The sequence below is a fragment of the Dasypus novemcinctus genome, chromosome 7 (assembly GCF_030445035.2).
Source record: "Dasypus novemcinctus isolate mDasNov1 chromosome 7, mDasNov1.1.hap2, whole genome shotgun sequence".
Taxonomy (NCBI): Eukaryota; Metazoa; Chordata; class Mammalia; order Cingulata; family Dasypodidae; genus Dasypus; species Dasypus novemcinctus.
The window spans coordinates 81,977,007-82,004,708 of record NC_080679.1 but is presented as its reverse complement, the minus strand read 5'-3'; the positions used below and the strand labels follow the sequence as shown (position 1 = coordinate 82,004,708).

Below are 27,702 nucleotides of genomic sequence, written 5' to 3'. Positions count from 1 at the left end.
CCTTTTCTACCATTTTTATTCTTCTACACTGTATAGCTGTGCTCACAGAGACGGCTTCTTTTACTTCTCCACTGCACAGAAATTTAGTTGTATATAAAATTGAACCTGCTCAGAAGCTGAGGGAGACTAGAAATAATGGGTCCATATCCTGGTGCATTGTCATACAATTCAAACAATCGTGCAGCTACCAGCTTTTCTCTTGAAGTTGAACCAGAAACAGCTTCTTATGTTCCTTAGGCTTTGTAATATGTGCAGGAATATATGGATCCTGAGGAGGTTCAAAATTTGGTCTCCACCAGTTACCAATGCAGTCATCAATGATCCAGTCTTGCAGGACTCCATCCTGATGACCCAGTATCTCTGTTGTTAAGCGTTTTAGTCCTTCAACTTCATCTTCTCCTGGATTAAGTTCACCACCAGGTAATTTGAAGAAAGTTGTTCCTAGTTGTAGCAGTATCACATGGGGTAGCCGGTGCTCAGGTACAATCAAAATTCCTCTACAGTCCGCCTCATTCCAATTTTATCAAACTCCTCCCTCATGCGCTGAAATCTGGCTGCAACAGAGCTGTCCTTCTCATAGAGGGGTTCTTTTGTACAAAATGTGTAACTGGTAAGAGAGTACAGGTGGATGGTGCGCTCCAAGGTGAGGGGCTTGGTCTGCTGGATGTACTTGTTGCCGAACTGGTTGACTCTACGGGGCCAGCCGGTCTGCAAACGATTGGGTGGCTCCACGGATATGCTGGCGAGCACGAGCGCTGCCGGCGAGTGGAAAGAAGGCCGCAGGCGACACTCCCCGCGCGGACAACGATTGTCTGCGTCCCGCTCAGCAGCCTCCACCCGCCATTAACATGAGCGCAAAAGGACAACGGCTTTCTTTATAGAAATGGAAAAGCCAACCATCAAATTTATATGGAAGGAAAAAGGGCCCTAAATAACCAAAACCATCTTGAAAAAGAACAAAGTTGGTGGATTCCACTTCCTGATTTTAAAACTTATTACAATGGTGCCATAAACCAAACAGCATAGTACTGGCACAAAGACAAATATGTCAAATACATAGACCAAATGAATCAAAATGAGTATTCAGAAATAAACTGTGACATCCATAACCAAATAATACCAAACCCACTCAATGGGAAAATTGTATATCCTTAAGAGAAGAATTAAGGTGGAGCTCTACCATATACCATATATAAAAATTATCTCAAAATGGGTCAAAGACCTGACTATAATTACCAAAACTATAATATTACTATGGAAAAAGAGAGGAAAACATCTTCAGGACCTTGTGTTAGGCAATAGTTTCTAGACTTTACATCCAAAGCACAAGCAACTAAGAATAAAATATAGATAACTGGGACTTCATCAAAATTAAAAATTTTTGTTCATCAAAGGCATTCATCATGAAAGCAATAAAGGCAACCTAAAAAGTAGGAGAAAATACTTGGAAACCACATATATGATATGGGTTTAATATACAGAATATATATAAAGAAATCCATAACTCAAAACCATAAACACAAAAACTGGACAAAAGGCATTGAATAGTCATTCCTCCAAAGAAATATACAAATTGCTAAAAGCACATAAAAAGACACTTTATATCATTAGCCATCAGGGAAATGGAAATCAAAACAACTATGAGATAACATTTCACACCCATTAGAATGCCTACTATTTTTTTAAAAAACAGAAAATAAAAAGTATTAGGATGTGGAGAAATAGGAACACTCATTCATTGTTGGTGGGATTATAAAATGATTCAGCCTGTTTGGAGAGCAGTTTGGAGGTTCCTCAGAGTTAAAAATTGAATTGCTATATGACCTATAATCCCACTTCTAGGTATATACTAAATATCCTAAAATGAACTGAAAGCAGGAACTCAAACAGATATTGGTCCATGATGTTCTTTGTGGAATTATTCACAATTGCCAAAAAATAAAAGCAGCTCAAGTACGAATCAACAGATGACTGGGTAAACAGAATATAGTATATACATGCAATGGTATATTAGTCAACCATAAAAAGGAAAGAAGTTCTGATACATGCAAAAACCTGGATGAACCTTGAAGACATCATTTTGAATGAAATAAGCCAGAATAAATAGGAAAAATATTGTATGATTTCACTGATATGAAACAATTGTAATAAGCAAACTCATAGAGCCAGAAATTAGAATGGAGGTTATCAGAGTCTGAAGTGGGGAAATGGAAAGTTAATGCTTAATTGGTACATATATTCTGTTTGAGCTGATAGAAAAATCTTGGTAATGAAGGTGGTGATAGTAGTACAACATTGTGAATGCAATTAACTCCCCTGAATTATATATTTGAATGTGGTTATAAAGGGACATTTTAGGTTGTATGTGTAAGGATAGTCCAAAAGTAAGTTGTCAGTGGGTGTTCCATACTTTTGGACATCTTGCATGTTAAATCTTTTCAAATTCACTCTTTAGTTTTCATTATGGAAGGATTTCCTTTTATTTTTCATGAAAAGAACTCAGATCTAGATCCTGGTCTCTTATATTTGTCCAGCTTCAATTTTATCCCAGATTTTGAAAGGGACAAACTAATTCTTTAAGCCTTCTCTTCATCTTTCAGTCTTACATGGATGAGAGTGTTCCCCAGAGCAGAGAGCACAAAAGAAAGGCATTATGGAAGAAATGAACAATTTAATTATTTGAAATATAACTCTGCCATGTGATTAAATGAAGGTGTCAGACATAGTTTATGTGTTGGTTTGGGAACTCTGAACTAAGCCTAACGAAATGGTCAAATAGTTCTCTGGTAGATTTATCTTTCATTCATTTGTTTCCTTTGTCTCTGTTCTGAATTTATCAGTTCATGGTATATTGTCTTTGGAAGTATCAATGGAAAACAATAGTTATTTCTGTCTTAAAAATGATTTTTTTAAAAAGTAACTATGACTAGGAGACCAAAGCTGCAAAATGTAAAGGAGATGAGTCAAATATTATTAGCATGGTTGCTCAAAATCTGAAGGGGTTACTACATTTATCTAAGGAAATTGTGCTTAATAAATAGCTGTTATAAATTAGAGCTAATTACCATAATTTACATGAGCATAGATAATAAAGTAAAAAGGATATAATTAGTGATATTTTCATTTCTTTTGTAGAGAATGGTGTGACTTTTGGAAGATTAAATAAATATATAATTTAAATAGTCAAAGAACAGGATTTGCTTTACAGGACCCTGACTTAGAATTTGAGGATTATTTGCTTCTAGAAAAGACAAAAGACAGATTTGATAAGTGAATCAATAGTCTTGAATTTCATAAAAAAGTTATGTAGCATGGTCATTTCCAAGTGTTAACACAGTTCAAAAATAAATAGTTAATTAAACAACAAAGTTCAGGTTTTTCAAATAAAGACTTCAAATAAAGAAAGAAAAAAATATTTGTGACTACATAAAAAACTTTTTGGTGTCCTCAGAGTTTAAATGTGCATTTACAAATGATGTAAGAGGTATTATACAACCCAAATAAATGTTGCAAAATTAAAATATCCTGCAAGGAAAGAGTGAAAATTTGGAAACCATAAAGAAGATAAAGAAGATATTGGGAAATGATGAATGGTTTTAAGTCTTTATTCAGAGTAAGATCAAGAAAGGATTCCTACTTGGAACAAATAATATAAAATTATCAAATAAGATAGGGAAAGAGAAGGAGAGAGGGAGAGAAAATTACATTCTTGTTTTTCATTTTTTGTTTTGTGTTTGATTGCTGAGAAAGGAATATGTCCAGATATCTGGTATCTATACATATACCAAAGTGAGAATAGCTAAACCTTTAAAAATTCTTGTTATATTTTTAGGTTCAAAAGACTAGAGATAAGAATGGTTAAGCATCCCAAGATCTAATTAACCTGGGTTCATTTAGCAACCCTTTTTTGTGGTTGATTGAGCAGTTAGGTTGCTAAATCAATTTGGATTTCATTAGTTACCACTATTATTAAGACTTTTAAGCCTTATTAATCCAAATAATCATTGTAAAGACAATAAACACTGTTAAACTTTTTATGGAAAACTCTTGTTTAGTTTGGATAAAATTAATTAATCTGATGAGTATCTAACATTAATTTTTCTTATCTCTCTTTAGAATTAATTTATGCTTATTCCTATTGAGAGATGAAGACACTGAATCAGTGAAATTATCTCTTACCAACCTATACATCAGTGTCATAGAGACTCATTTGATGTCTACTAAACTGTTCATGAGTCAGACTTTCTCTATATACATAAACAAATGAATAATGAATGAATAAATATGCAAGATACGGTAACTCCATATATTCAATTGCTTGTCACTGAAGAGAAGAAAACGCATAGCAGAAAAACATTGGGAGAAAACCCATAATTATTTTTTTGGATTAACATCTGTTATTTGGTAAACCACTAGGCCATCTCTGTTTCAGTTACAAAATTATTAATATTTAAGGATATTCTCTACATTCGTCAGAAAGTTAAATTTTCTTAATTGTTTCCTTTTGCTTATTTCCTTTCCAATATCTTTAAATTAAAGAAAAGTATCCATCAGAATCAAGTAGTAGAAATGGGAAATGCTTGAAAAATGAAAAGTAACACATTCATTCTTTTAACAAATATTTTAATTTAAACATGGAATTTGCTGTTCATGTCCAATTTTATCATTCAGTGATCAGATAATTTCCAGGTCATCAGGGACAGTTAGTTTTCATTAGTCCCTTAGCACTTCTGGCAAGATATTCAGGCTTTATTAGGTTGTAGGAGCAAACTAAGAGCTGTGCAGCAGAGGGGCATGCTCTTATTTCAAAACCCTAAACTCTGTTTCTCTTTTAACTTGCCAGATGCTCCATACAGCATCTCTTCCACTGACACTTCCATTTCTGTTGGTTATGCTGGGTAATAAGGCTTGAATGGCAGGGCAACTTGTACTGCAGCCTGGATCTTCTATACAGCCCTTTCTTCATCTGAACTGCCCACTAAACTGGCTGGTAAACGGATGAAAAAAAAAAATGTGCCCAAATATGGGATTCATTGTCACCAATTATCCTAAGAAACCAAACAAATATTATGTTTCTTTATTCATAGTGGATTGTGTAGATTGTCTCTCATGCTAGAAGGGATATCCTAACATTTTCCTAGAAACTGCACAGGTTAATTCAGTCTTACATCCTCTTGCATTCTAGGATCTTAATAAGGGAGTAGTGAGTTTGCTACATCTTGTACCAGGTTACATTAGCATAATAAACATAATTAACCAACCTGATATTCTGAGGAATAACAGGTTGATCAAGTTCTTGCTAGACAACATGATGGCCAGAAGCAGAGAAGTTGACATACCTGTGATAAGACAGTGAAGATGTTCTATTGTGTCTGCATGTGATTATCTTTTTGACAGAAATTCATTTGAGAGCAACATAGATGTATAGGGTTATATTGTTTTACTCCACTGTAAAATACTATTTCTCCGCTTCAGGTGGAATTGATAAGACCATCTGATTAGGTTTTCAAAATTTTTCAAGGCCCATCTTGCTGTTGGGTCAGCCAACAAGATAAATTAATGGTGATCCAGTAGCAATTATCACCCCTAAATCTTTTTTTCTTTTTTTTAAATCTTTTTTAAAAAGATACATAGATCACATGAAATGTCATACTAAAAAATATAAGAGGTTCTCATATACCCCACTTCCCACCCCCCCCCCCCACTCCTCCCATATCAACAACTTCTTTCATTAGTGTGGTACATTCATTGCACTTGATGAGTACATTTTGGAGCATTGCTACACAGCATGAATTAGTGTTTATGTTGTAATTTACACTCTCTCCCAGTCCATTCAAAGGGTTATGACTGAATATATAATGTCCTGCATCTGTCTCTGCAATATCATTCAGGACAACTCCAAGTCCTGAAAATGTCCCCAATATCACACCTTTTCCCCTCTCCCTGCCTTCAGCAACTCCCATGACCACTGTCTTCACATCAATGACATAGTTTCTTACATTGCTAGAGTCACAATAATTCTATCGTAGAATACCAGTAAGTCCACTCTTATCCAAAATTTATTCCTCCATCCTGAGGACCCTGGGGTAGCGATGTCCACTCCACCTCTAAATTGAGAGGGGGTGCAGATTCCACATGGCTGATGGATGGAATTCTCTTACTTACAGGTTAGACTCTCTAGGTTCCCTGGTGTGGTGGTTGACCATCCTCAGCTCCCCGTTAGCTGACCTGGGTAAGTCCAATGAACTGGAGTGTAGGTGTTGCAACTCTGCTGAGGCTCAGGACCTAGCTGGCACATAGACAGTCCAGAGATTCAAATCTCCTGAGCATACACCAACTCCAGCACCAAACACAGGTTTAGTAAAAGTGACAGAAGAGGTATGTGTAGAGAGGTCACATCTGAGTCCAACTCCATCACACTCAGGAGCACAAATTCCAAATTAGGGCATACAGACAAGACACTGAACTCCAGAGCTGTATGTCATGACCATAGGACCTGGGTGTCTCCATAGCCCTAAATCTTTTAAGTCTTTGATAATAGCATTGACTTCTACAAATCCACTGGTTTGGAGTATTGCTTTTAATTTACCATCTTGAAGCAGGTGTGGTATAGTGGCTTCCACTGGACTCATCTACATAATGACCCTCATTTCACAGGTTAAGGAACTGACCTGCGAATTTTTCCAATTACTAAGTATATATCCTAGGACCAGGGAAAGAACCGCAGTGTGGCCAAGACTCCACTAGATTGCCCCTGGAGGTGAGGCAGACCAAGTTTTCATTTTTCAACTGACTTGCATTACCACTCACTCTGACAGTGAAAAATAATGGCGTTTTGAGTCTCTAAGAATTATCTTCAGTTCAGATACAACCTGTAATCAACCAAAATCTTGTTTTTGTTGGAGTCATAAGAGGTGTTTAAAAAAAAGCTGATCCCTGAGCACCTCAGATATTCTGATTTAATTGGTCTAGGATATGACCTCACTATAGAGATTTTAAAGTCTCCCCCAATTTGTCTGATGTTGAGAAGCAACATCACCAGGAACTTTTTGAAAATGGAAGGTCTTGAACCAACCTAGCACTGCTGAACTTGAATCTGCATTTTAAGAAGATACTCTAAAGAATCATATGCGTAATAACATGTGGCTTAAACAGTGATTCTTAAAGTGTGTCTTTTAGACCGCAGCAGTATCACCTGGAACTTGTTAGAAATACGAATTATCAGGATCTGCCACCAGACTTCTGAATCAGAAACTCTGGGTGTGGAGCCCAGCAATTTGAGTTTTCACAAGCCCTCTTGGTAATTCACTGTAGGCATAGTTTGAGAGCCACAGGCTTAAATTTAATTTTCATGGTGTAAAGCTACAGTCCTATAACAAAGTTTTCCTTTAAAGGAAAGTAATCTACCCTCAATCAAATCTGAGAACTGGCTTAGGTCAGTACCTGGAAAGAGTCAATTATTAATCCCCATTATGTTGATATGAGTCATGCTTCTGGTCCACAAGACCTGGGTATTTTCCCCCAATTATCTATGTCAAACAGCTTAAGTTCCTCATTTGTTTTATTCCTAGCTATCCCATGCTCAGAGAGTCATCACCTAAGATCCCTATGAGCCTCTACCACTCTGAAATTTCATTATTTCTATTGATATCAAGAGGCCCAATTTCCCTGCAGCACTCCCCATTGTCACCTTCAGCAACCATAAAGCATGATGATAGTATTCCTTTCATCAATGCCCAGTATGAGAGTGTCCTCCTTGGTGTAAGATCCTTAGAATCTACTCCTGTACATGCTTCACAAATTTCACCGAAGGCCCATTAGCAAGGTTCCAAAAGTCTTTTCAATAAAGGTCATCTTTTCTCAAACTTCTCCATCTGAGCTGAATAACCACAAGTCTTTTTGGCTCATTGAAAAGTCATGCTACAAAGCTGAAATGTTTTAGGACTTCTCCTTTGTAAATTTCTGTAATAGATGCCGCCAGTTTTATCAAGTATCCTAAGTAGTGTGGAGCAGTTTTGGGCCATATTCATCTTTAATACCCTTCAGTACCCTCATTGTACCAAAAGAATCCAAATTGATGCAATTATATGATTATTTTCATATTAGTACATGAAACTGTAATTGTTGACAAGAAAAATGCTTGTTTTTCCAGGTACCATCATCATTCAATTTTTCCTCCATCTCAGAATATGAACAAATTAGGAATCAGCAATAGTATCTAATAAAGGAATTGGGCTATTCTATGTTGCTTCATCTATAAGAAGGAAAGGTCTATTTGATTAAGCAAAATGTATGGATTAAAAAGCTTTTTCTATTAAGCTTTTAAGCTTTTAAATATAAATACACATTAAAATAAAAAATATAAAGATAAAATTCTTTTAAAATTTTTCATGATAAATTTCTACGTATGGAAATATCTGTGGGTAACACCCGGTTCCATGCTAAATTTAGTCCTGAATTTGACAGTTTCCTGTAGAAATGAAACTTAGAAAATGCAATCTAGTTAATAGCTAAGAATGATTTATAATTACTTTATCAATTATTCATAGATTAATGTTTTCAGACTACAAGGAATATATACACAACTTGTCAAATAAGCAGAGCAATTTTTTCACAAGATAAATATACTCAGAAAATTATTTTCTCATAAAAACAAAGGTAATAATAACAAAGATATGAATTAAGAGGATCCAAATTAGTTTTTACTGAAGCCTTAAAACAGTATCTAATAGCTTTACAATCAGGTGATATTTAATATCCATATATTTGTATATAAATTACTTTTCAAGATACTTTTAATATTTATATGCTAAGACTGTTGAGAAATATAGTGAATGCTAAAAACAGCAATAAAATTCATCTATTGTTTGAAAACATGTTTCTCCTTAGACTGCATCAGTGACTTGTATATTAAATTTTCTTAGTTTATGTTTGCCAACAATATTTTACTTATGCTCCAGTGTCACAAGCATTGCAAGTTGACTGCAGGTCAAGCTCATATTTATTTTGCTTTCAGTCACAAACTGAGACAAAAATTTTATGGTCACAGTTTAGCAGACAATTTGATGGTAAATGCATAGACAGACTAGCACATATTGCCCCAATTTTCTTTCACTATATGCCTCTATATTGAGACCTAAAGCCATATTTACATTGACACAAAAAGGATGTGAAAGAATGCCAACTTAAAGCATGAAAAGTGTGGTTGATAGGAACCAAAACTTGCATACAACCTTCACCTTCCCCCCACCATGTCTCCATGTCTTGGGCTAGAGCCTCTCTAACTATCTGAGAAGAATTGGAAGACTGTGGCATAAAACCTGGATTTCAACCATCAGAGCTTTTCCATTAAGACACAGGAAGCCTTTATTAGAAGATATGTGCATTTGAAAGAGTGATGAATTAATGTTTTAGCATCTGTTATCACATTAGTTATCTTCCTGAAAACAGATTGTCTGAAGATGTGAAGTAAAATGACACACCATTTTTTTCCCTCAATTAAAAGCAAGTGTTTATTTTGTATGAAAAAATAACAGAAATACTGATCAGAGAAATAAATTGTCAGTTGCACTGAATAATTATTGTTCATAAGCTACAATGTTGTTATTTTACATTTTATCTGGTATTCTCCAGCTCTTTTTTGGTTACTATTTGCATGGAATATCTTTTCCCAATCCTTTACTTTTAATCTAGTTGTGTCCTTATGTCTGAAGTGGGACTCTTGTAGACAACATATAGATAGCTCATATTTTTTTATCCGTTCTATTAGTCTATGTTTTTGACTGGGGGAGTTCAATCCATTAACATTCAGTGTTATTACTATAGAGGCATTACTTACTTCATCCATTTTGTCCTTCAGTTCTCTGTTGTCATAGCATTCTATTGTCTGTCTTCTTATCCTTTAGTTTACACTTCCTAATAATTTTCATTTCTAAACTCTTCTCCAAATCTCTCACCCTTGCTTTTTCCTTTCAGGCTGCAGAACATCCTTTAGTATCTCTTGCAAATTCAGTCTTTTGGTAACATATTCTATCAGTTTTTATTTGTCAGTGAAGACTTTGAACTCACCATCATTTTTGAAGGGCGACTTTGCCAGATATAGAGTTCTTTGCTGGTAGTTTTTCTCTTTCGGTACTTTATCATACCACTTTCTTCTCTCCTCCATGCTTTCTGAAGAGCAGTTAGCACTTAATCTTATTAAGTTTCCCTTGTATGTGATACTTTGCTTTTCTCTTGCTGCTTTCAGAATCCTCTCTTTATCTCTGATATTTGTCATTCTGATAGTAAGTGTCTTGGGGTAAGTCTATTCAGATTTATTCCATTCAAAGGTGCCTTGCCTTTCTTGGATATTTATGTCCTTCATAAGAGTTGAGAAGTTTTAGGTCATTATTTCATCAAATATTCTTTCTGTTCCTTTTCCTTTCTCTTCTCCTTCTGAGACACTAATAATGCAAATGTTTGTGCATTTCATGTTGTCATTCAATACCCTGAGACTCTGTTCCCTTTTTTTCCCATTCTCTTCTCTTTCAGTTCTCCCATCTTTTCCAGTCCAGATGTTCCATCTTCAAAATCCTAATTCTGTCTTCTAGCAATTCAAATCTGCTTTTACGTGCCACTAATGTTTTTTAAAAATCTCATCCATCATGTCTCTTATTCCCATAAAGTCTGTTACTTTTCTTTGCAGACTTTATCAAATTGTTCTTTATGTCCTTTCAGTGTCCTCTTAGTATCATTTATTTCTTTAGTCATATTTTCTTTAAATTCTGTGAAATGATTTAGGAGAGTTGGGTGATTATCACTGAGTAATTGTATTAAATGCTGTATCTCTGCAGGATGTTTGTTTTTTTCTTTCGGTTGGCCATCTCTTCCTGTTTCCTAATATGGCTTCTAATTTTTTGCTGATGTGGTGAATTTACTCTTATAGCTAATTTCTCTCTCTTGCCTATTTTTTTTCACAGCTCTTCTATGATATGTAGTTCAATTTATTCTAAAACTTTAAAATTGTCTATCTTAAGTTTTCAAAATCAGCCCAGGGACTCACTAATGGGGTGCAGATTTTCTCCCAGGGGTTGGATATAGAAAGCAGTTTTTGTCCATTTAACTTTCAATCCAGCCAGTAGATGGTAATAGTCAGCACACCTTTCCACAAAGGTGTTTCAGTCTCAGCTTTCCTGTGTTCCTGTATTGAATCTCCAAATTAGAGATTCAAAGCAGCCTTTACTGACTAATTCACTGAAGAAAAACATCCCAACCTCCCCTCCCTTTTCCCATGAACCAGCTGACAGGGAGGAAGATGTCTCTTCCTCTCTCAGTCAGCTGCAGTGAGCCAGGTGTTTTATCCCCCTAATTATCTTGGAGTTGGGGGAGGGGAGCCCTTTCTGACTGCCGCTGGGGCTTGGTTACTTGTGTTTGTTGTTTCAGCTTCTTCACCTCTCTGTCCCTCACCCTCCTGGAAGTTGTGCAGCACTGTCCTGGTCAGCTGACCCCCAAAGCAGGTCCCTTGGACAGCTTTTGGTTCTTTCTCCATTGTTTTTGTGAGAGCATTCAGCTATGCCTAGTAGTCCATCATCATCTTCCCACAATCCCTCCATACACTCTTTTAAATTAGAGAAGGTATAGGTTTATAGAAAAATCATGCAGAAAGCACCTGCATACCCTCCTTATATGCAGTTTTCCCTATTATTAACACTTTGCCTTAGTGTGGTACTTTTGTTACAATAGATGAAACAATTGTAATTTACTATTAACTATACTCCATGGTTTACAGAAGATTTCACTGTTAGTGTTGTAGAGTTCTATTGTTTTAGAAAATTTTTATCCTGGTAACATATACAACCTAGAATTTCACATTTTAACCACTTTTCAAATAAACTATTTATTGGCATTAATTCTATTCACAGTGTTGTGATACTATCATCAAAACATTTCCATAACCTCTAACAGAAAATCTGTACCAACTAAGTATTAACTCTCCATTCTCTACTCCACCCTGGCTCCTGGTAACTTCTATTCTGGCTTCTGACCCTATGAATTCACTTATTCTAATTATTTCATATTAGTTGAGATCATACAATATTTGTCTTTTTATGTCTGGCTTATTTCATTCAACATGATGTCTTCTATGATCATCCTTGTTGTCACATGTATCAGAACTCCACTCCTTTTCATGGCTGATTAATAATCCATTGCATGTATCCATCACATTTTGTTTATTCATTCATCGTTGGTGGACACATGGGTTGCTTCCATGTTTTGGCAGCTGCGAATAATGCTGCTATGAACATCATATGCCAAATCTGTTTGAGTTTCTGCTTTCAGTTCTTTTTGATGTATAACTAGAAGTGGGATTGTGGGTCATATGATAATTCTATACTTAATTCTTTAAGGAACCACCAAACTGTTCTCTACAGAGGCTGTGCCATTTTATATTTCTACCAACAATGAAAGAATGTTATTTCCCCACATCATCTCCAACACTGTTATTTTCAATTTTTTAATAGTATCCATTCTAGTGGGTATGAAATAATATCTCATTGTGATTTTGACTTGTGTTTCCCTAATGGCTAAATGATGCTGAACAACTTTTCATATGCATGTTAGCTATTTGTATATCTTCTTTGGAAGAATGTCTTTTCAAATCATTGCTCACTTCTTAACTGGGCTGTTTATCTATGTTATTGAGTTGTAGACTTTCCTTATACATTTTGGGTATTAAACCATTATCAGATAAGTGATTTCCAGATATTTTCTTCCTCCCATTCTGTAGGTTGCTTTATTTTACTTTCATGATGAAGTCATTTGATGCATAAAAGTTTTAAATTTTAATGAAGCCCCATTTATCTATTTTTTTTCTTTTCTTCCTTGTGCTTTTAGTGTAAATTCTAAGAAGCCATTGCTTAACACAAGGTCAGATACATTTTGATGAGGATAAGGAAAGTAACAAAGTATGGAGGCTACCTCCAAAAGGAGTGATACAACTGGACCAAATAATCATATTCCTTCTTCATTCATGGGAAAGAATGAAAGCCTATCAAATGACAAAAGAAAACATTGTGCATTGCATAGTAATCAGTGTGTAAGAAAGAGCAGAAATACTCACTATTTCAACATTGTGTTGAGGGACAGGATAAACACACCAAAATTTGAGATGTTCACATTAAAACTGAGGGTGTTGGGGATTGAATGGTGTCTCCCACAAAAGGCATATTCTGGTCCCAAATTCTGGTCTTGTAGGTATGAACCCTTTGTCTGTTTAAATAGGGCCTTTAAAGATATTATTAAATTTTGCTTAAACCGAATGGGGGTGGGCCTTAATCTGATATTGCTGAAGTTCTTGTAAGTTAAGGAAATTTGACACAGAAAAAGAAACCATGGTAAGCAAGAAGCTGGAAATCAGTAGGACCCAGAAGAAAAAGAAGGATATGTTGCCATGTGTATTGCCATGTAATGGAGGAGCCAGGCCCAGAATGGCACAGTCATCTGGGAGAAAGCATTGCCTTGTTGACACCTCAATATTGGACTTCTCTTAGCCTCAAATCTGTCAGCCAATAAATTTCTGTTCTTTAAGCCAATCAATTTCATGCTGTTTTATCAGCTAGGAAATTAATACAAAGAGTAAGAGAGGATTGTATAAATATAAAGAAATATATTGCATGGAATAGAAGGAGAGCTCTCTAAACATCATAATATTCAATATTTGCTGGTGTTAGAATAAAATGTAGGTTAGAGAACACTGATGGAAGTAATTAGTATTAAGCGAATTGAACTAAATTATTACTCAGCATGTAATACAATGAAAATATCAAACAAATGACGTGATAAAGAACGGTCATATACTAAGAATGGATTATTTGAAAGTTGTCTTTATGTATTTCTAAACCTTTAAAGGATCTTTGAACCAGTCATAATACTTACTGGTTTCTTCATACTAAGAATGAACCATCTGAAAGTTGTCTTCATGTATTTCTAACTTTTCAAAGGATCTTTGAACCAGTCATAATACTTACTAATTCCTCCATTAATTTATGAATTAAATAAAATTTTCGATGTGTTCATTTTATATTATATGAGAATCATATTTTTCAACTTTTAAAAATATACTTCACCTGTTTTGGAGTTCATCCACTGAGATCCCAAATGGACTCTCCTGACAGGGTCAAGTAAGCTGTGTTGTTGGAAAAGTGCACCCCATGGACCATTTAGGCCCACATGCCTGGGTTCTTGCAATGAATCCCAAGTGGCAAAAACTTTAACTTTTCTGGCTCTCTAGGTTTTTCTCCCCTGCTGTTTTTGTTTTTGGTTCCTTGTTCATGCATAGCTGATAATTTTATTCCTCATTTACAGCATCAATATATTGAGATTTAGTTTCATTGTTTGAACATTTGGTGATGTCTGTTCTGTGGATGATGATCTGTCCTCTGTTGGGTGAGAGGTGGCAGAAAATCTAGTTTATTCTTTTTTGTTTATTTGTGAAATAAAATCAATTAAAATTTTGTTTCTATTGGGAAGAATTAGAGCTCTTTGCAAATAAAATTGATAAAATTTTTGTATCTATTAGAAAAATAGGCTCTTTGAGTTCTGAACTGCAGACTTTTGTGCTTCTCTTTTTGATCTGAGATTGAGGTTGTAGAACTGAAGTTACAGCTCTCTGTATATCCTTGTCTCACTTTGTGTGTATGTAAATCAGAATAGCCTTTACTTCTTTTTGAGCAAATTTGAAGTATTTTCCTAACTCTGTCTTGTATTAACAGGTTACATAATATTGTCTTTTAAACTAAGTCATTCTCTGATTGGTTTATGGAGAATAAAGGAGTAGTTACATAAATTATGTATTTTAAAAATTCACAAAATTACAGAAACCTTACTTTTACCTTTTTTGGTTTTTTTTAAGTGAAAATGTTTTATTTTTAAAGAAGCTTTAGATTACATAAATGTTACATAAAAAAATATAGGGGGATTCACATATACCCCACCCCCTCCGCTTCCCACACTCCTCCCCATCAACATCTTTCATTAGTGTGGTACATTTGCTACAATTGATGAACACATATTGAAGCAGTGCCACTAACCTTGGTCTATAATTTACATTATAGTTTACACTTTGCACTGCACAACTCCATAAGTTCTGACAAAATGTATAGTGACCTATAAGCATAATTACAATGTCATGCAGAAAAATTCCAATATTCCAAAAATGTCCCATGTTATACCTATTCTTCCCTCTCCCTCTCCTCAGTACCTTTAATGACCACTGCCTTTAAATAAGTGTTATAAAAACTTCCATTGCTAGAATAATCATATCTACTTTAGTCCATAGTTACATTCCCCCCTTATGTTTGCTCATTCCTCTATCTTGAGGATTTTGGGATGGTGATGCCCACTCTGTTTCTGATTGAGAGGGGGTATAGGTCCAATGAGGCAGATGGATGGAACTGTCTTGCTTGCAATTGTAGATGCTCTCTGTTTATTGGGTTGGGAGTTGTCCATCATCATATTTTTGTTAGTTGTCTTGGGCAAGTCCAATGGCCGGCAAAGGAGGTGTTCCAGCTCTGCTGAGATTCATGACAGTTCACTTTGATGAACAGATCAAAATTTAAGTCTCTGGGACATATACTTAACAATTATAGAGCTAATTATAGGTTCAAATAAAAGGGGCACAAGAGCCATGTATAGGGAAATTATAAATGAGTCTAATTCTGTTACATTGGAGAACATACGTTCCAAGAAAAGACCCACTGATAGGGTGCAGAATTCCTGAGATTGCCTACCCTGCCTGTAGAGTCTAGATGTCTCTAGAAGCTTCAGCAGGTCTCTGCTTGGGGTATTCTTTACTGTGGTAGTCAATGAAATCTTGCTGAGACGTGCATATGTATAATCTCTGGAATTACCTCCTGATTCACTTTGAAATGTCTCAGTCATAAAATCTCATTTGTATTTAATATTTCCCCCTTTTGGTTAAGGTATTTTTCCAGATGCCTTGCTAGTTGGTGCTTGGTAATAATTCCTTAGTGCCAGGGAAACTCATCCCTGGAAGTTATGTTCTATGCCTGAGGGGAAGGTAGTGAGTTTGGCTTAGAGAGAGGCCACATTTGAGCAACAAAGAAGCTTTCAGGAGGTAACTCTTAGGCAATATATAATACTAGGCTAAGTTTCAATTTCATGAGAACAAGGTTCATAAATACAGAGCTTAATATCAAAGGCCTGGAGTATTGGTCTGTTCTCCTTCACTAGGCACTGACCATGGACTCTAGGGATTCTTGCCACCCTATTAAAGAATGTAGCAGGACTTCCCAGGATGGGAATTCAATATTTTTTCATTTTGTGTGTGAGTCTCCACACACCAACACATAATTATAGGACTTTAAAATAAAAGCAAGTGGGAAGCGGACTTGGCCCAGTGGTTAGGTACTGTCTGTCTACCATATGGGAGGTCCACAGTTCAAACTCTGGACCTCCTTGACCCATATGGAGCTGGCCCATGCACAGTGCTGATGCGCGCAAGGAGTGCCGTGCCATGCAGGGGTGCCCCCCGCGTAGGGGAGCCCCATGAGCAAGGAGTACACTCCATAAGGAGAGCTGCACAGTGCGAAAGAAAGTGCGGCCTGCCCAGGAATGGTGCCACCCACACGGAGAGCTGACACAACAAGATGACACAACAAAAAGAAACACAGATTTCCATACTGCTGACAACAACAGAAGCAGACAAAGAAGAAGACACAGCTAATAGACACAGAGAACAGACAACCGGGGTTGGGGGGTGGGGGGGAAGGGGAGAGAAATAAAATAAATAAATAAATCTTAAAAAAAAAATAAAATAAAAGCAAGTATGTGTATATGTCACATAGTTTGGGATAAAAGATAGAATTTTGCAGGAAGTTTAAAGCTTGGTAAAGTACTATTCTTTGGAAGGAGAGTGATATACTGATTTGCTTGAGAACTTATTACTAAAATATTAATGTATAGATTTCTGTCAATTGTTATTGGTAACTATTAAAAGAACAGAAAAAGGACACGTAACTTCTATACCTTTGTGTATATTTGAAATATGTCTTAATAAAAAATGTAAGTACTCATATAAAAACAACTAATATAAAACATAGTATATTATTTATGTGTGTGCATGTATATTGAAGTATAAAATATTTTCAGGAAACATACACCCCAAACTCATGATACAGAATGGGGATGAGGTTTAAGGAGAATACTTCTTCATACACAGCAGAATCTTATGTTATCCTATTATTTCTTGGAGAAAGGCAGGGGAAAATACAATAAAATCATTCCTTTTCTACTGATGGCTGATTTGGGGGAAAAAGAAGAGAAAAGGAAAAATAAACAATCACACTTGGGTTTCCTGAACTTTCATATCCAGATTCATGTTGTCAGAGAAGGGGGGGTGGGTACATTTAGCAACTTTAGATAAATAGATAAATTCCTCTACCCCTGGTTGATCTTTCAGATCCCCAGTAGGAAGCTCTTTCAAAAGCTGTCTAGTACCAACTTGTGGCATGGTCTTAAAAATTAGCTCAGTAGTGGCTCTCAATTCCCATATGGTGTGAATTTGGAGTTATGTGCCAGTGGGACTACCATTAAAAGTCAAGCTGAAGTTGCTAGTGGTAACATAAAATGGTGCACTCAATTTGAAAAAGTTTGGCAATTTCTTAAAAAGTTAAACATATGCCCACCATATCACCCAACAATTAAATATTAACTCTAAACAAATGAAAGAATGCATCCACAAAATATTTATACATAGCAATTAGATTTGTAATAGCCAGAGCTGGAAAAAAAACAAATGTCCATCAAAAGATGAATTGATAAACAAACTATAGCATATTAATACTTAGCAATAAAAAGGTACAAAGTATTGGTACATTCAACCATGTGAATGGATCTCAAAATAATTATGTGGAATGAAAAAAGCCAGAAAAGGTGGTTGACCTTCTTCACCTCCATGTTAGCTGAGTGAGGTAAGTCCAATAAACCAGAGTGTAGGGGTTGCAAGTCTGTTGAGGCTCAGGGCCTGGCTATCACATGGTCAGTCCAGAGATTCAGATCCCCTGGGTATACACTAAACCCCAGGACCAACTACAGTTCCAGCAAAAATAACAGGAGGGGCTTGTGGACAAAGATCACATCTGAGTCCAGCTCCATCACACAGAAACACAAACTCCAAAGTAGGGCCAACTGACATGGCACTGGACTCCATCTGCCATGACCATAGAACTTGTGGATCTCTATAGCCCTCAGAAGAACCAATACCTGGGGTTGTATCTATTTTATCTGTCTCTGGGACTCTGCTCAGGTGTGCCTAAGAACAATCCCTCTGATAACCTCCCGGCTCTTTTTGGAGACTCATAGCCATATAAACTCATTTGTCCTTTCCATTTCCCCCTTTTATTCAGGTCAAAAAGCATTTTTAACTCCTGGTATTATATGTAGATTGAAATATTCTGCTGGTCCAAGTTGACCCTTTTATTCAAGGTCATTTTCTAGTTACATCATCAGTTGGTACTTGGTAGTAATCCTCGGTGCCAGGGAGGCTCATTCCTGGGAGCCAAGTTCCATGCTCGGGGGAAGGCAACACATTTACATGCTGAGTTTGGCTTCGAGACTGGCCACATTTGAGCAACACAGAGGCTCTCAGGAGGTAACTCTTAGGCACCCTGCAGCTCTAGGTCTTGTTCTTATTTCAGGTGCACAGGCTCACAAGCATAGTCATTAGTATCAAGGGCTCGTTGTTGGACCTTCCTTCTTTTTTGGTCTTTGCTGTTGCACTTGGGGGATTGTTGTTGTTCCTTTAGGTACTGTGACAGAGCTCCCCTGGCTTGGAACTCAGCACTCCCTCAGATGTTGTTTTTCATTGTAACCACTATGAAAATATCCAAACATTTTTATGTACCCTGGATATATGCCCTGGAGAACTCCCTGCCAACCATGTGCCCCTGTCAGTAACATCCCACACCAGTATTACTCCCCTGCCATTGTTGAACCTAGCCACCACACTAGGGAGCCAAGAGTGCCTACAACTGAAAGCAGGAGAATTGCATCCAGCATCCATGTGGAATCTAAGCCCCCTCTTAATATAGATGTGGAATGGACACAACCATTCTAAGGTCCACAGGATGGAGGAATAGAGTATGGATTAGAGTGGACTTACTGATATTCTATTCATGAACTATTGTGATTAGTAATCGAAGAAAATGTGGCATTGGTGTGGAGAAAGTGGCTATGGTGGCTGCTGGGGGTAGGGAGTGCGAGGAAGAGATGTGATATGGGGGCATTTTGGGGGTTGGAGTTGTCCTGGGTGGTGCTGCAGGGACAGTTACCGGACATTGTATGTCCTCCCATGGCCCACTGGGTGGACTGTGGGAGAGTGTGGGCGATGATGTGGACCACTGACCATGAGGTGCAGCGGTGCTCAGAGATGTATTCACCAAATGCAATGAATGTCTCATGATGATGGAGGAGGTTGTTGTTATGGGAGCAGGAGTGGGGTGAGGGGGTGAGGGGTATATGGGGACCTCATATTATTTTAATGTAACATTTAAAAAATAAAGACAAAAATTTTTTTTTAAACAGAAAAGAAAGAGTATATAGCATATTATTTCACTTAGTAAAATTCTAGAAACTACAAACAAATCTATAATAACAGAAAGGAAATAAATGTTTTCTTGGGGAATTGGTGGGAGAAATGATGAGGAATAGATTATAAAACAACAGAAGGAAATTTTGGGGGGTAGTAGAAATGTTTATTATTTGATTATAGTGAAGGTTACATGGGTTTGTACAAATATTATAGTTTCTCAAATTGTACACTTAAATATACACATTTTATTATACATCAATTATATTTTAATAAAATTGCAAAAATAATTAAAGCATGTCAAACCTCAGCAAGGTTACCAGGTTTTGTGTTCTAAATGCCCTGTTAATATACAGAAATATAATGCAATTCCAGCCCATTATGAGAAAATGTATTCCCTCATCTTTCTTCTATAGTTCTTTCAGCTGGGTAAACATAGGTACCATATTTATGTTTATCTGTACTAGTCAGCCAAAGGGGTGCTGATGCAAAGTACCAGGAATCTGCTTTTATAAAGGATGTTTATTTGGGATAAAAGCTTACAAGACTCTAAAGAGTCCAACTCAAGGTTGATTTCTCACCCAAAATCATTTGCCTCATGTAGAAACAAGATGGTGACAATGTCTGCAAGGGTTCAGCCTTCCTCTTCCTCTTAAAGGTCCATGAGCCCAGTCTTCCAATCTCAGTTGTAGGCTAGAGGGCTCATTTCTTTCTGAGCTCAGCTGCTCTGTTCTTTTCACAAGGTCAACTGTAAACTAAATGAGGCAAATGGCTCATTTCTCTCCAGGCCCCAGGATCAAGGTTCTCTCCTCTAGTGTGTCTACAGAGCTCTCTTTTTCTTCCTTGTATATCTTATTCTGTCTCCTTGATTAAGTGTCCATTTAGACAGCCCACCAAGGGGTGGCAGGACACCCAGCCCTGCATGTCCTAATGATGTGGTTGAATCAAAGCCCTAATCTTAACATAATCAAGTAAACATAAAACTTCTGAGTTTAGCACAATCGAAGGGTATCACGCCCAGAAGAACAGGTCAGTTTACAAACACAATATCTCTTTTTGGGATTCATAAATAATATCAAACTGCTATACCATCTATATTATAAATACAATATAATAGATACACTATATTTCACCATTAAAGCTTGATAATAACCAGTGTTAATGAGTGTTGAAGGAATAGCTACTCCTGTCCGATGCTGATGGTAATAAATTACTAGATAAAATTATGACAATACTGATCACAATTCTAAAATTTTGCATAGTTATTGACTGACTTTTGACATAAAGCACATGGACTAAGTACAGATATTCATTGTAATAGAAATACAAGAATTCTCATTTTGGATTTGCATGTACTAGAAAAATGCTGAAAAAATTCCATGAAAGTAAATGGACATCTACATGACATTTTAATAAATTGTATATACAATGAAATATATGCAGACACAGAAAATAGGCATTTAGAAAACTACATACATAACACTTATCTAGTTCTAGGAATATCTTTTCACAAACACTGAAGGAAAACACAGAGGCCAAGTATACACCTATTAAACATATGAACTCTGCCCATAGGATGGGAGTTGCCACATAATTAAAATCTGGGGATACCAGAATATCAAAAACATGATTCTATATATTAACCCAGAAAATGTCGGGGAATCCTGACTATAGACAAAAAGAATCCCTTATTTACAATCTCTCCTAAGACTATTCAGAACATAAAATGCTAAAGCATGACAGTGAAATGGAAGAGTTCATTGCTTATTCTTTGGGTAAGGAATATCTTTTAGTAAAATAAATTGATCATATCCATAATTTTTTATCAGTATGGTGCTAAAATAAGATAAATGGAATAGTACAAATAGTTGTAATTATTAAGAAATGAGTTAAATTTAATAGTTCTAATATTTCTAATAATTTAGAAAAGAATAAACAGCGAATAAATATATGACGATTGAAGTATGTATCTCATTACTTGCATTTCTGTTTAATGATTTTCACAATTTATTCTAATTCTATTTTTAAATAATATGATGAGGTAACTATCTAATGATCTAGAAATAATAAATAACCATTTCAGTGTTGGAGAAAACCTAACAGGCAACACCAAAGAGAAGAAAATCTCAGAAGAACAAGTCCTTATTAAGATATGATTAGGATTCTAGTAGGGTGATGATGACCTGTCCACGTATCTACTGACAACGAAAATACACTTATGGTAAAATCTTTTGGAAAAACAGCACTCAGAGATTAACAAATTTAAAGGATAGATTATAATGGTGTTAAGATAATAAAAATATATTTCATAAGTCCTTTAATAATTGATTTATCTATTTATTATTTACATTGTAAATCAAAATATTTAGAGAATTTGATTTATTTCTTTTAATGGCAACATATACTTTAGGGTAGAATTTACATGACAAGGATTTATGCAATTTTTGATATAAAGAATTTCTGGTTATATCTTATTTTTTTTTTGTTAGACGGTTATTGGAGGACATGAATATATAACATCTGTATTTTCCTTCCTATGATATGTATTTGATTAAGCATTCTGCCTTTCTAATACATTTAACAACTGAAATAAATACTCTTTAAAATTAAATTTCCCCTTTGAGGTCAAAGAAGAAATTCCAAGAACATCTGAAGCATATGTGCTTTTATTGATAGCATGTACATACTGAAAACAGAACAATTTCAGATTGTTACCATCAATACCTTAACTGCCATGGCTTGAAAAACTGCCAACTGATGAACTGTGGAATTACTAGAACCTGAATGTTGGAGGAACACATAAGCTTTGGCAGCTTTGCCAGAAAAATCAGTTGTAATAAAAGGAAAATGGAATTTTTGTTTTTTGCTTGTTGAGACATTGCTTAATACAATGTTAGATGAGAACATTTGTTACTTGTTTCTTTTTAGTTACCCAAGCAGGGTAATGGTTAAGAGTACAGACTCCAAAGCCTGACTGATCAGGTTCATCCCTACACTGACACTCAGTAGAGGACAGCTTTGACCAGATACTTAACTTCCCTGTACTTCAGTTTGTGGATTGTTAAAATGTGGGTGATGCAGAACACTGGCTTGTCCACAGTAAGCACTATATATTTTTTAAGGACATACCAGAGAATGAACCCAGGACCTCGTATATGTGAAGCACATGCTCAACCACTGAGCTACACCCACTCGACAGCACTACATATTTATTAGCCATTTTTAGCTAAGAATACTAAAGAAGTTATTATCATTAGAAGACTTATTGGTGTCAGAGTGTATCAGGGACTCTATCCCATTGTTCTGAAAGCACACTTGGGTGTTTGTAAAGTAAAAAGATTCATTAGAAACCCCAAAACAATTTGAAACATTTCATTATTTCTTGTGTTATTGTTTCTGATGAGAAGTCAGAGGTCATTCAAACTGTTATTTTCCCATATGAATGTATAGTTTTCCTCTAACTACCTTCAAGATTTTCTCTTTGTTTGCATTTCAGAAATTTAACTATATAGCATACATAGATATGGTATTTTTAAAATGTTTATCTGTTTGGGGATCATTGGGTTTTTTTGGTAAAATTTTATTGTTTTTATTTCTCTATTGATATTTACTAATTTTGTTCATCATGAGCTTAGTTTTTCTTTTAGATCCTAGAGAACAGTTGTAATAATTGCTTTTAAGAATCCTTCTCTGCTAATTCAAACACCATTCTACATTGATTGCCTTTCCTCTTAAGTATGGTTTACAATTTTCCATTACTTTGTGCATCTGTTAATATGAAGGACATAATGTAAACACTAGATTCTGTTATGTTCTGTTGAAGTATAATAATTTTGTTCATTTGTTTTAGCAGGTAATTAACTTGGTTGGATGCAAACTCCAAACTATGTTTCTTCTGCAGTGGGTGGCAGCTGAAATCTCTGTCCAGATTTGAAGAGTTTACATGTAGATTTAGAGGCCCTTGTTTCCAGCTCTTTCCTTTTCAAGATCCTTATTTTCCAACTTCTATGGTTTCCATGATTACTGTCCTCCAGTTTTTAAAGAAATTAAAACAGTGGTCTTTCTATCCAAGATATAACAGCCCTGAATGTTGCACATTGGGTCTTGCCTTATGTCAAAGGAACCCTAAAATGGACTCTGTGTCTTGTTCTCTTGACTTGTTCCAAGTGTAGAATCTCCTACAGTGTGTGCCTGCATTTGGTTATTTTTCAGTGCCTTCAGGCAGTGTATTTGTGTGCTTTTTTGCAGAGTTAATCATTGTTAACTATAGGAGGGTTAGTTGTATTAGAGACACTTTTCCATTTCTTGCTACTTTGCTGAATTTGGCAATCTAATCCTAAATCCACATGAAAATACAAGGAAACCAGAATAGTCCAAACAATCCTGAAAATAGGAACAAATTTGGAAGGCTCACATTTTATGAATTTGAAGCTTACTACAAATGAAAACTCATTATCAATGTGCATTGCAATTATTGTACATTTACTTTCTGCCAATTTTTCTTATTAACATTTCCACTGAGAATCCAGGCTTAACTGAGATAATAGAATCTTCAAGTGGATATGCCAAATAAATGGATCATTTTATAATATCACTGGTATAGAGATGGAAGAATGAGGATTATTACCTTATATTTCACATAAAGGTCATCTTTCTTTTCCTTACCTCTCTCTCACTCCTTTTCCTTCAGAATACTACTTGTTAGCAATAAAATGAATTTGAATTACAAGTTATCTGTATCTCTTTCTCCTCATAATCATTTAAAGCATTCTTCCCCTGTGTTCTGAGTCTATGCTCACAAAGAAGTGTCGGATCTTTTAGTCCAGTTAAAACCTGCCATTCTTTCATTCTTATATCTACACATTCATTTAACACACATTTAATTTTTCTATTGTGTTGACAGGAACTGTGCCGTTTTAGTATATAAACGCAAACAAGGCATGACCCCTTTCTTAAAATAACTTTGTCTAGTAAGAAGAATGGTTATTTCAACAAGTGGTTAAATTAAACCATGGTAAATGTGCTTAAGTACTGGTGGTATGGAAAAAGAAGTAACTACAGTAAAAAATGGAGGACAAAGAAGGCTTTATACAATAAGAATCCTTAAGCTGATTAATGAAGAACAAGGAGGACTTTGTCACTTTGAACCAAAAGGTCTGGCTGGGTAGGCATTTCAGGCAAAGAAAACAGAGCAGAAAAACAGGGACATATTAAATTGTATACAAGAGTGGAATTAAAAGAGTTGCTGTTTTACTGGCACTCCTAAGATGGTCAAGTAGAAGTACTTTAATCTATTGCCCCCTCTGAGTAGAACCGAAATCATGGCATTATATATAAAATAAACTCTAGACGAATACGAAAGGTGTAGAGAAGAAGACAGACTGGATAGGAAACTTGGGAACCAAGGAATTACATGGTGGTGAGTTGCCAAGTTTTCTTTTGCTTTATATATTCCAGACTTAGAAGTTGAGAACCTGAAAACATGGAAATGCACATGTATACAGCCAAACAAACAAACAACAACACAAAAACTTCAAAAAAATCCTGCTCTCTCCAAGGGCAGCCTAGCAAAACAGAAAACTTTTAGACAATAACTGCTCTACTTCAACCAAACAACAAAGAAATGGTAGTTTCTCTATGCCTAATCACACCCATAAGGGCTGTAAGGAGGGTAGGCTTCCACCCTTACCAGGTTGTAACAAGTCACATTGGTCTAAATCCTAATCTTGTTTGTTTTTGAAAGCCTAGCGGTCTGTGTAAAGATTGGCAGGGTTCTTTGATTCATCTCCAGACTGATTGGTAGGGGTGGAGAGGACAGCACTTGTGTCAGTCATAGAGGCCATTATTGCAGGGACCCTATTGGGATCTCCTAGAGGGCCCACATGGTCTGGCACCTGGCTATGAGTTCCTTAGTGGAAGCCACCAATCTCCTCCTTTGAGACTCAATTATTGAGTAATCAAACCCAGAGGTCTTCCTGGGAGAGGCCTGGCCCAGGATACCCAGGAAAGAGTGCACAGTTACAATTCAAACAGTTCTTTTGCTGGTCAAGTACATTGTCTGTGGCCACATTTTCTATGTCTAGGGATCAATCTTGAGAGTAACAAATTCTAGTCTTTACTTTTAAGGCATTCCCAGAAGTGGACCATTTCCCTCTTCCTTTCTACTACTCATCATCTCCTCCTACTTTTACTATTGCATAAGCCCCCAACTGGTCTCCCTGTTTCCATTCCTTACCATTTATAGCTTATTCATGATCACATCATCCAGAGAAACTGAGGCAAAGTTATCCTGATCAAAGCACTTCAGTAGCTTTCCCTTCCATTTACTATGGTCATAAAAAGGTCATATATGATTTGACCCCAGTTACCTTTTTGACTAGATCTCCTACCACTTTTCCTTTATTGCTTACTCTATTTCAGCCACAATAGCCCTATTTTGTTTCCTGAATAATCTATGAACACTTCCACTTCAGGGTCTTTGCATTTCCTGTTTCCTCTGCCTGGCATGTTCTTTACCCAGTTAGTGCACAACTTGCTCTCTCTCAATCTATTCATATCTCTGTCTAAATATCTCTTCACCTGGGAGTCCATACCTAACCATCCAATATGAAACATACCGGTCTCTATTTCCCTTGCCCTGTTTACTTCTTTATATATTTTAGTACTTAGCTTTTGACTTGGTTTATTTTTATTATTTTGTTTTCTTTCCACCATTAGATTTTAGGTTTTATGATGGTTGGGATGGTGTTTTGTTCACTGTTGAATCCCTGATGCCCAGAAAAATACCTGCAATAGAAAGGGTGATCTATATATATAAACAATTTAATAATTATTGTTAGTGAATGAATAAGTGAATTTTACAACTATGCTGATCTGTAGATGCTGAAGTGCTGGCAAATGATGAGCTGGCAATTGTGATTTCCTAAGGAATAGATGCAGATATGTAGACCTGTTTGACATTATTTTTAATGAGCTATTCAACCTAAGGACCAAAATCTACTTACACATATCAAATTCCCATGCTCCCACAAGCTATGCTAAATTTATGTTTGATTGAAAATCATGCCCTGTCACAATGAATTATATAATAATTTTTTGTATGAGTTTCCTTCTTCATTTACCTTTATTCTTTCAACCAAGAATATGAATCAGCAATTAAAACAAGAATTATGAAACCTGAATATACTCAAGATAATAAATGAAATTCAGTAGAACCAGAAATTATCCAGAAGTATCAAAAGTTTGTCTGTGAGGCTTCTTTGACATAAAAAAGACAGCATTCTTCTGACTACAATAATGAACCAGTAAGAGCAATCCTAATACCTTTGTAGGTACTCAGCTTCTACCTTATAAATGGGTTTTATTATTGTGAAACAACAAATGAGCCAGCATTTTTAAACATCTCAAAAATTCTTTGCAATTGAAAAGAGAAAAGTTTTAGTAGTACAAGATAAAGCAAAAGCAAACAGATGAAATCTTGCTTGATGCTTTTTTCAATATCAATTTCAAGAATCACCTGGGAGAGTGAAGGTCATGTATTAAAAGAAGATTTGATGAACCTCTATTCTATAATTATAGTCAAATCCATTTAAAGACAAAATTTATACCAACTAAAAGTTTCCCTTATCTAATGACATGCTGACATGCCAATTTTCCTGTTTCTTTCCCATTATTCTAAGGGTTTGCAATATTCGTATGTCAAAACTGGGAGGATACTCTTCCATTAAACATCACAATATGTGTGAGTGAGCTGCAGGCGCCATTCTTTAAAGATGGCGCCGAGCCTCTCAGTAAACAACTGTAAGCCACTCCCGTTTCTTCCCTGGCCCTCAGCAACAAGATCCCATGAGCTAACCAGCCTCGCTGAATTAGCATAACCAATCAGGCACTTGCACGCCACCTAACTTCCCCTTAGACACCCATAAAAGCTGTTGCATTTCCTCAATAAACTAGACCTGCGCCACCAGCCTGCGTCTCCAGAGTGGTCACTGTGTGTGTTTCTTTGCTCTGCCGTCCTTACCCGTCTGGCTGAGGGGGTCTGCCTGCCAGACCCCTTCGATGACAGCTGGCGCCCAACGTGGAGCATCCAGCTTCCGGACGATCTCACAACGAGTCAT

The 27,702-nt window shown here is 36.1% G+C and overlaps 1 pseudogene; it reads right to left on the bottom strand.

The window, feature by feature from the left end:
• LOC101423475 (cleavage and polyadenylation specificity factor subunit 5 pseudogene) lies at window positions 1-27,702 on the bottom strand (annotated as a pseudogene).